At 49.6% G+C, this 10941-nt stretch overlaps 1 long non-coding RNA gene across 1 annotated transcript; it reads right to left on the bottom strand.

Annotated features, from left to right (window-relative positions):
• Positions 1 to 11: 11 nt before the first annotated feature.
• On the bottom strand, positions 12 to 9984 carry LOC116270733. The gene is made up of 3 exons (XR_004178899.1): positions 9720 to 9984; positions 8507 to 8701; positions 12 to 1119 (listed from the first exon to the last, which is right to left on the bottom strand). It is a non-coding gene; the product is annotated as an uncharacterized LOC116270733 (long non-coding RNA).
• Between the last annotated feature and the right edge of the window lie 957 nt (positions 9985 to 10941).

Raw genomic sequence — 10941 nt, 5'->3', positions numbered from 1 at the left:
CCTCCGTGTCTTCAGTCTAGGTGACCAGTCTGTAGAGTGCTATAACTTATTAGGCTTAGAGCAGCAGCAGGCATCCATGCTATGGAAAACCTGGAGTCAGTACAAATAAGGAGTAAGAAGAGGCCAGGGATTGGCAAATCAAAGAAGAGTTCTGCTCTGCCAGAGATTAGCCTCCCAGTTTTAAATATATTTTTAATATCCCCATTTTAACATATCCCATTTTCACCTTCAACCTATACTTCCCGAAGCCCAAACTTTTAAAGAATTTACCTCCAGACCTGGCCTTCAGCCTAATATGATTAGGGTGTTTTTCTGAGTGTCTGTCAAATTATGCTGGCTAATTTCAATGAGAAAAGATTTTAAGAGTCATAGTGAACCCATCCATAAAAGGACTAAAAGCTCTCTGGTCCCTGAGATCCACAAGCCCTGAGAGAAGCCAGAACTACAAATACCTCGTCTAGACTTTGAAGAAGCAGGATATGATTCTTAATATAGCTCACCCACCGCTAAGTCAAGCCTAGACTCTAATATTTTTCTATAACAGGAGAAGCCTCCCTGACTGGAGACTAGAAAGAGTCTCACATCTTCTGCCACCGCATGAATAGACTAAAAAGAAGGGAGAGTCCCAGATGGGGCCAAGTGGTGACCTGTAGCTATTTCAGCTCAGAATGTCAGCCTCTAAAGCATCAGGTTTGAATGACTTTGGTGTCATGGGATTCTATCCATTGTCCGTTTGAGTCTGCTGACATGCTTCCTCTGGAAAGTGCAGTTTGGCATGGATGAGTCAGTGGTTTTTTATTTTGGGGTGTTTTTTAAAAAATAAAAATGAATTACTTTGAGAATTTTTTAGCATCTGCTGATTGTTTCAAAACCAAGGCCGAGAACTGTCACAGGCAAGAACTTGTGTGCCGAACTCTGAAGGAGGTGAGTACCAGTCACTGGGTAATTAGGGCTGTGCTGCAGGTATAGCCTCTCTCACTTGATGACAATGATACAGAAAGAAAATCTTGGGAAGGGACAAGGCTTCCCTGAGAAACAGCCTTACAGAGAGTCCACCAGTATTCCTCCTTTAGTACCCAGAGCTTCTGTTCACAGCCTGCTTTGTGAGCTCCAGCCTTCCTGTGAAGGAAAATGGGAAAACATGTAGAATGCTCAGGGCTGACCATCTCCCAGGAACCCGAATCAGCAGCTCTCCCATTTACCCTCTTGGGGCCCAAGCTCAGCTTAAGGATGAAACCTGACACGCAACTTTAAGTAATACAGTTTATTTGGGAAGTTTGGATGTTTTTCTTAGGCCCAGGCCTCAGTCTGTGGGATAACTTTTAAAGCCTGAGGGAACTGAGCAAATGAAAGAGGAAAACAATATTCTTAAGGGCTGTGGGCTCTGCTCCACCCTGCTTCTGATCTGGCCCTGAGCCACGATTGCCCTGGCAACAGGAGCTAATTGGATACCTAACAGGGACTGCCTTCCGCTGCCCTTGAGTTGTCCCCTAGATTGTTGTGGCGTGAATACAGTTCACTCCAGCCTTAACCTCCCTGGCCTCAGGTGATCTCCTACTGCAACCTCCCAAGTAGCTGGAACTACAGGTATGTACCACCATGCCCAGCTAATTTTATTTATTTATTTATTTTTGTTTTGAAGATGGAGTCTCACTCTGTTGCCCAGGCTGGAGTGCAATGGCACAATCTTGGCTCACTGCAGCCTCTGCCTCCCAGGTTAAGTGATTCTTCTGCCTCAGACTCCCGAGTAGCTGGGACCACAGGAGTGCGCCATCACACCTAGCTAATTTTTTGTATTTTTGATAGAGATGGGGTTTCACCATGTTAGCCAGGCTAGTTTTGAACTCCTGACAGGTAATCTGCCTGCCTCGGCCTCCCAAAGTGTTGGGATTACAAGTGTGAGCCACCGTGCCTGGCCAGTTTTTTTGTGTGTTTGTGTTTTTTTTTTTTTTTTTTGTAGAGATGGGTTTCGCCATGTTGGCCAGGCTGGTCTCGAACTCCTGGCCTCAAGCCATCTGCCCATCTCAGCTTCCCAAAGTGCTGGGATTATAGGAATGAGCCACTGTGCCCAGCTTTCCCTGGATTCTTGAACAGGGTTTCTGCCTTATGGGAGCCCAGCCTAAAGCTAGAAATGGACCTTCCCATATTCACATGGAGCAAATCCAGGTTAGAGACATTAACTGCTGCTAGAGGAACTATAGACCAGGCAGAATTTGAAAGAACATTCAGCCTGCAATATCGCTGTTAAAATTTACCCATGATCAGGCCGGGCACGGCGGCTCAAGCCTGTAATCCCAGCACTTTGGGAGGCCAAGGCCCATGGATCACTTGAGATCAGGAGTTCAAGACCAGCATGGCCAACACAGTGAAACGCTGTCTCTACAAAAAATGCAGAAGATTAGCCGTATGTGGTGGCACATGCCTGTAATCCTAGCTACTCGGGAGACTGAGGCAGGAGAATCACTTGAACCCAGGAAGCGGAGGTTGCAGTGAGCCGAGATTGCACTCCAGCCCGGGCAACAGTGGGAGACTCTGTCTCAAAAACCAAACAAAACCCATGCTCAAAGGCACCACAAACCAGGATACTCCCATGGCTCTTTATGCCTTTTAAGACACAAACTATCAGAGCTTAGAAAAGGCAGTGAAAATGGCAATGAGGACTACTAGTGCATTACCTATTGCTTTTTACTTTCTAGGAAGGAATTTGTCAGTCCAAAGGCAGAAACGTAAAGTGACTGCATCTAGTCTGTGCAGATGCTAAGGACTGACCTTGACCTTCCGGTAGAGTGAGCCTGGACATGATTTGACCTCATTTTGCAGAGGCTGCTCAGCCCTGCCTTTGAATCTGGCTGTTGATGATCTCCTGATTGAGGAGCAGATCCAGGACACCCAATCTGAACCACTGCAGAGAATTCTTAAATCATTCCCAGGGTGGACCCCTGACCCAAGCTGCACTCACCTCTGCTGTTCTCAAGCATGTCTATATAGGCCTTTGTTGGTGCATTGATTCTTTCACCAGTGACTTGTTGAGCAACTGTTGTGTGCAAAAAAAGCACCCTAGTGGCATTTATCAAGGATAGGGAGTGTCAGCAGCATTGCTGACCATATGTTTAGAATCTAACAAAAGCTAGGCAATGGCTTCAGAGAAAACTTGCCAGCAAGTTATCTGCACTCTGTTCTGGTTTAAAATTTGTGTAACTCTGAAAGTGAATGGGATGGGGAAGGGAGAGGGTTTCAGAAAAGAATGTCATCTGAGTCTGTGCATAGTATAGAATAAGGGGCTTCTGTCCTGAGCTGAAGGTGGAGGAGAAAAGATGGTAGGAATGAAAGGCATGAAAGACATGGCTATCCAGTAGCAACTTGGCTCTCACCTCCCTGTTTCTGACCTTGAAGATGAGATGGGGTTACCCTTCAGGTTTCTCTGCTATGATTTCAGATCACGGGTTTGGCTTTTTCTTCTCCCTCATCAAACTGATTCTATCCCAGATTAGCCATCTTGAGGTCCGCGGGGGAGGAGGAACCAGCAGACCAGGCTTCCCTACTTGTCTTCCCCCATTCCCTCATTTCCCTCAACAAGTAGCCCGCTGTGTTGCTGTTTTCTCTGGTTGCTAAAACTACATTGCTTACTTCTGTCCCACCAACAATCCAGCCAGAGCCTGAGACTGAGGTGAATACAGGAGATGAATTCAGAAACCTCATCCCTGGGATCTTTCACCTGAGTTTTTAAGCCAGTGTCCCACATTGTCCTGGTGCCATTCCCCTCTCAGCAAACACTCTTCATTCATCCCTGTTCCCCTTGGAACTGAAGTCACTAGCTGTTTTAAAATGCCAGCGAGATGTCCAGGCAAAGTGGCATGAGTGAGAGGGAGGAGGCTTCAGAGCTCTTTGGGGGACCAAGAGGAGTGATGGACCACAGGTGCTTCCTCTCAATGCTGCTAAGATAACGAGGGGCAGGCGCTTCCATGGTCGGTCTTCCCGCAGGCATAACTGTTTCCCAACCGCTGTGTCACACACGCTATTGCTACCCCTTCCCAACCCAACCTGGTCTGGGGCAGCTGCATTTCAAAGAGAGGGCTTCCTCTGTTCTTCATTTAGTCCCAGCCTTAAATTCTATTTCATTCAGAAGGGGAGGCGCCGCTGTCGCTGGGAAAGCTGGGCTGGAGCCGGAGGAACACACAAGGCGGAGATTTCCCAGACCACAGAGTCGCAGTTGTAAAGTTAGGAACCTGGTAGGGAACAGCTGCGGGAGCCTCCTGGGTGGGAAGTGTCCTACCTCTCCAAACCCTGCGGCTACACTTCCACGGGGCCCCCCGAGGGGGCGCCAGGCCCCGCCTCCACCTTTCTCTGCCTTCTCTTCAGTCGCTCAGTAAATGCCCAGTGTACTTGGTGGGCCAGGCGCTGTGCTGGATCCATTCAAACATAACACACATATTTAGTGGAAGGTCAAACATGTAAAGAATTGAAATACAATGAGATGCATATGATGGTAGACATGAACTGGTGCCCTAGGAGCCAAGTGTTCCTCGAAAGACCCATTCGGATGAAGGGTCCCTCACTAGCCATGACCATTTCCTCTCCTTTGTTTCCCTTATTTCTACCCTAGCCACCACCCGCAGCACCAGTGACCACCCACTATCTCCAGTGCCTTCTGCCTCAGAGATTGGGAATGAATGGTGCCTAGGCTCTTCCCAGCTGAAGAAGTGGGAGGCAGAGTGCCCAGCTGGAGAGATCAAACACCCGTCCCTTCAGTTCACAGCAGAGCCAGGGTTTACGACCAGACCCCTCCCTGCTGCAACCAACCCCATCCCGCCCCCACTGTCGTGTTTACAGCGCCTTTTCAGCAGTCCCCATCCCACTCCCCAAAGCTGCCAAATGGGTTTATTTTTACCTACTGGGTTGGAAAAGGGGCAAAGGCTGAGGCTGGGGCAGTTCTGTGGCGCCAGCTGAGGCTTAAATACAATGAGAAAGTCCCACCCTGCCAGCTCTGCCTGAAGAGAACCCAGTAGGAAATAAATAGCGCTGTGTGCCCTGCCTGGATGCCTGGCCTGCATATGTCTGCCTGGACTCCAGCCTGTCACATGAGCCGAGGCGGGTTAAAAAGAGAGCTCGGGTGATCTCCCAGCTCAGGTATCTGTCCTGGCATGAGGAGCTGTGGGGTGAAGGTGCCAGCTTTTCTTTACAGGGCCTGGTGGACAGGGAGGCCCAGTGGGCAGGGGCAATTTGGGCCAGGGAGGGAGTGGGCCAGGAAGGGAGCCGGACAGGTGGACTTGGCCCCAGTGCCAGTCCGCCTCCAGCTATCAGCCTCCAGCTCTGGGCACTGGGAAAGGGTGATAACGTTAGTAAGGACACTGTGACTGCCTAACATTAGTAAGGGCAGATGACTGAAAGGGAGAAAAAGCTTGGCAGAAGTTCCAGGACTAAATCTTAATTTGGCCAAAGCCGTTGTTTCCGTCACACCCCACCCCGTGTGCGCACGCGCACACACACACCACTGCGTATCTTTTTCTTTCCCATAGCTTTGATCCCCTTCATGCATTCCTGCCCCCTCCTCCACCCCTTCCAGTTCAGAATGCTAGCATCTGCCGATCTCCAGCAACACAGACACTTCTCCCTCCTCCCACGCCTCTCTCCTGGGACTCAGGCCTGTGGCTGCTTCTCCTTTCTAGGCCTCAGTTTCCCTTTAGACAGCGTGTCTCAGATCCCACTCCCAGGGCCCTCTAGGCAATTTAGGCCAGAAGACAGTGGGAGGCTCCTGGGAGAAGTTTCACTTTTACTGAAGTCCCAGAACTAGGTTAAAGGATTCAGCAAGCTGAAGACCTCCCCGTTCAGATCTGAGTTCCCTGAGATGTTGGGGGACCTTGAGTCGAGAGGCTCATTTGCTCAGATCCTCTTGGTGAGGAAAGTACCACATATATTGTGGTTGGACCAGTGCAACCCCCAGGGCCTGTTCATTGCAGTGGGTTAGCTGGATGGGGGTGTCTAGGGATCCTGAAGGGACAGAAAACTTGCTCTGTGGGATGATACGGTGCTGTGGAATGGGGACGTGGAGGGAACGGGAGCTGTTGTAGGCCCCAAGATGCCTGAACTCCAGGAGTCTGAGCTAGAGCGATGGCCATAGCATGGGCAGGCAGGACATACTCAATAGCCCTCAACTAGATAATAGTTGTGTTTTTTGTTTTGTTTTGTTTTGTTTGTTTTTTTTTTTTTTTGAGATGGAGTTATGCTCTTGTCGCCCAGGCTGGAGTACAATGGCCCGATCTTGGCTCACTGTAACCTCTGCCTCCCGGGTTCAAGGATTATCCTGCCTCAGCCTCCCAACTAGCTGGGATTCAAGCATGTGCCACCATGCCTGGCTAATTTTTTTTTTTTTTTTTTTTGGTCTGAGACAGAGCCCAGGCTGGAGTGCAGTGGCACGATCCCAGCTCGCTGCAAGCTCTGCCTCCTGGGTTCACACCATTCTCCTGCCTCAGCCTCCCGAGTAGCTGGGACTACAGGGCCCTGCCACCATGCCTGGCTAATTTTTTTGTATTTTTAGTAGAGACGGGGTTTTACCGTGTTAGCCAGGATGGTCTCGATATCCTGACCTCGTGATCCACTGGCCTTGGCCTCCCAAAGTGCTGGGATTACAGGCGTGAGCCACCGCACCTGGCCAATTTTTTGTGTTTTTAGTAGAGATGGGGTTTCACCGCGTGGGCCAGGCTGGTCTCGAACTCCTGACCTCAAGTGATCTGCCCGCCTCGGCCTCCCGAAGTGCTTTTCAAGAGAGAAATTGTCCCTCCTCTGTAAAAAACCAACTGCAAGTTTGCATATCTAATTGGTCTAGAAAAACACTGGACATATAGGGAGGGAAACCAGTATCATTTGTAATTTCAAGGACTATTCTGGAACTCCAAACTCCATGGAGATTAATCCTAAACATTGGGGACAAATGCCCATTTTCTCTGGTTGGGAAATTTAAGAAACCAAGGTGGAACTGGGCCATATGCAGAAGCATCTGACTTCCTGGAATATAATCAACAAATGTGATTCTGAGCCAAGCTGGGATCAATGCATCAATGTCAAGCAGGCATCTGCGGAGCCCTGACAACATGGAGCTCGACGTGGGGGTCAGAGACATTCCTGAGGGTACTGCGTCTAATTCTCCTCAAGCTGAGATAACTGGGGAGTCGAAAGAAGACACCATTTATAAAATGTGGGCAGGGTTTCGGGAAACTACTAAGGGACAGTGAGGTACACCCAGGATAGCCACATGGTGCAGAATGAAGGGAGTGGTTGCTGGAATCTTTGCAAGCAATAGCTGTGGATAAGGCTGTAGGAGAGCGTGGCCTGCCTGACAGAAGCTGTGGCTTTTGGTAGAGGAGGGCAGGCACTGCAACCTCTGGCCGGTCGGGAGACACCAGAGGAATAAATGTGCTGGTCTCACGCTAGTGCCAGCTTATCTTACTCCTGTGCCTCCCATTGGCCTAACCTAATCGGAAGCCATGTCTGGTTGGCATAGTCAAAAAATGCCATCCTTGGCCAGGCGCAGTGGCTCACACCTGCGGTCCCAGCACTTTGGGCGGCCAAGGCGAGAGAATCACTTGAGCCCAGGAGTTCAACACCAGCCTGAGCAACATAGTGAGACCCCATCTCTAAAAAAAAAAAAAAAAAAGAATGTCATCCTCCTGGCACACAGAGCACAGTGTAGAAGGGTGGAGAGTGGATCCAGAGGAGCAAAGAGTATATACGGCAAATCTCTATGATCCTAAGCAGGTAATTTCATCAGCATTAAGAAACGTTTTGTTTTTGTTTTTGTTTTTGTTTTTTTTACGGCTGAGCGCAGTGACTCACACCTGTAATCCTAGCACTTTGGGAGGCTGAGGCGGGCGGGTCACAAGGTCAAGAGATGGAGACCATCCTGGCCAACATGGTGAAACCCTGTCTCTACTAAAAATACAAAAATTAACTGGGCGTGGTGGTGTGCACCTGTAGTCCCAGCTACTTTAGACTACAGGCACGCGCCAGCACACCCAGCTAATTTGTTTGTTTGTTTGTTTGTTTTGGTAGATATGGGGTCTCGTTATGTTGCTCATGCTGATTTTGAACTTCTAGACTCAAGCAATCCTCCCACCTTGGCCTCTCAAAGTGCTGGGATTACAGGTGTGAGCCACTGCACCCACCCGGCAGTAAACAGTTTTTTGAGCACAAACCATGCACAGGCATTTTGCTGTGTACCAAGGATAAGACACAGAAATGGATTTTCAGCAACCTGATAGTCCAGCTGGGAGTCAGAAGCAGGAGTGTTCAGGGAAGGCTTCATGGAGGGGGTGGAGGTGGGGATCGGAGGACAGGTGAGCAGAGAGCTGGGAGTGCTTTCCTTCACTATAGCAGAATGTCATTCAGCAACTCGATCCACCCCCAGGTCAAGTTTCAGATCTTCCATCCCTGAGATTTTACGTAATAGGCATGGCCAAAGATACCCATCTGACTATAGCCATATGACTCCACATATTACGTCTCACCTCACCTGGGAAGGATCAGTTTGCCTAAATGTCATTCCTGGTGGGTTCTCTGAACGACAGCTTTCTTCCAACTCCAAGAGTGATGTCCTAATTAATCAAGCAATCCATCAATAAAAATTCACCAGCCTCTTAAGTAGAAGGCGCTGGGAACTTGGGCTACACCTCTTCAGAGCACCTCTTCTTCTCAATGAACTCATATTCTAATGGAACAGAGACATGTAGAAATGATTAAAATGTGTTTGGTAGGAGGTGTAATGGAGTTATGAGCAAAGTTCTGGGAAAATGCAGTGGAGAGAGTGACTCATTCCTAGAGGTGTTAAAAAAAGGCTTCAGAGAGGTAATATTTGCACTGCAACTCCATTAATGAGTAGGACTTGCTAGGCAGAGGAGGGAATTCCTGGCAGAGGACTTGAAATGTGTGGAAACAACAAGAAGGTGAGAAAGGATGGTGAAAAATTCGGGGTGGCCAGAGCCTAGGATGGCAGTAATTGAGTCTAGTGGAAAAGCTGTGGGCTGGTTTAAAGGGTTATTATAGCTCCACTTATGGAGTTCGCCAGTTAAGCAGACAAATAAGGAACCAAAGATGGTCTAACACAAGGGAGGGGCATAATGAGCTTCTTTTTGGAAAGGCAATTTTCTAGGAGGAGATGACACTGCTCAAATACAAGCAATAGGACCTGAGACAGGGATCTGTTCCTCTGCTCCTCTCAGGGCCCCATCCCACATCGCACCTCCTCACCTCCCCATCCCCATGTTTCTCCAGAGAACAGTTGTTATTTGAAATCTGTTACCATCCTGATTTTGCAACCAAAGAACGGGGCCAAATAAATGAGCTTGTTTCCTCTTCTAGGACAATGTGGGTTGAACACCCAGGAGAACATTTCCTCTTCCTCCTGTTTTTACCCCATTCCCAAATTTGAAAACCGAGAGAATGGGATGAAACCTTAAGTGGAACAGCCAGTCTGTGGGACTCAGGACCTGCCAATCCTAGAGGAACCAGCCAACCATAGAGCTTGTCAGTCTCCCCAGGGCTCGTTCCACATTTTGTGGCAATTCCCCCAGGTCTTAGCTGAAAAACACCAAAAAATAGGCCAGCTGTTTTCCATTTAATTAACCATTCCTCCAAGGATGCCAGGTGGAATGAAGTACAAGCAGATGCATGGGGACAAGGAAAGGCGGGAGTAGATGCTAAATGGGGTTCTATGAGTCCAGGCTCACCTCTATAAGGCTGCTTCTTACAACAAGGAGCTCAAGAGGCAGACGAAAGGGCTGCAGCCTTTGGGCTTGCAAGCCAAGGGTCTCAGGCACTGGGCACGGAGGGGAGCCGGCATAGCCAGTGAGGAGGCGAGAAGGGTGGGAGCAGGTGCCTTGGGAGCAGGTGCCGGGGAAGCTGTGCAGGGTCTCTAGGGCAGGAACCGCTGCTTCCTCTGCAAGGGCGAATGCAGGGTCGCCTGGGGCTCACCCGCCCTAGTCTGGCTCCTGTTTCAGGGCTGTGGGCAGCCAACAGCCCACACCGGCAGCCTTGTGACAGCAGCCAACTGAGGTGCTGGAGTCTATTTTTGGAGCTCTTAAGAGTAGGGGGAACTGCCAGCTGCCTGGGACCAGATGATCTCTGCAATGCCTTCCTTATCTAAAACAGGGTGATGCGTGCTAAGCAAATGCAGGCAGCACTCGGGCAAGGGAGAGAGAAAAAGACCCCTTAGAGCTCTGAGGGTCTCTCACCCTTAGCAAATACCTCCTTAGCGCCGCAGAAAGACCACCGATGTGGAGCAACTACCCCCCCTGGTGGTGAATATCAGGATAAGGTTACACAGGGACAGCTTACTTGGCCCTCACTTGGCCTGGCAGTTTCTCCCCCAAGTCCCTGAAAGGTGACTGGGAGCCTGCGGTGTGAGTCCAGGGCTGATTCCTTTTCTTTCTAGCTTCCTTCTCTTTCTCCTATTTGCAGTTATGGTCCCTAGCTAGAGGCTTTCAACTTTATGGATCAACATGGCACAGCGGAGGAAGCATTGGCGCTGTGCCCTGAATCTGAGTTTGAATGTCTTTATTTAAGCCTAGCTGTTTCCATATCTGTAATTTGGAGATGATGCTAGAGGCCCTGTCTGCCTCCCAAGGAGGCTGTGAGATCCAATGTGAACCACTAATCACAGACAAGGGAAGAGGGATGCTTCCCGGTCCCGGGACTCAGTTAGTTCCATTGCTGGTCAGGGTGGTCTTCCCTGTCAGAAGCCAGCACCACTGTCACCCATGCCTGGTCCTGAGATACCCCACAAGGCTCAGCTCCTCATGGCTGCCAGGATTATTTCATTCTGGTCAGGAAGTCACCTTTCCAGCTGCCTAGGCTGATGGCCAGGGGAGGACAGGGTGACATGGTGATTATGGCACTCAGGCTGGAAAGACATAGGGAGGAGTCGTGGGCCTATTTGTTGTTGTTGCCACT

This window comes from Papio anubis, chromosome 1 (assembly GCF_008728515.1).
Source record: "Papio anubis isolate 15944 chromosome 1, Panubis1.0, whole genome shotgun sequence".
NCBI lineage: Eukaryota > Metazoa > Chordata > Mammalia > Primates > Cercopithecidae > Papio > Papio anubis.
Note: the sequence above shows the minus strand (reverse complement) of the source record. Positions and strands in the feature narration are given on the sequence as shown.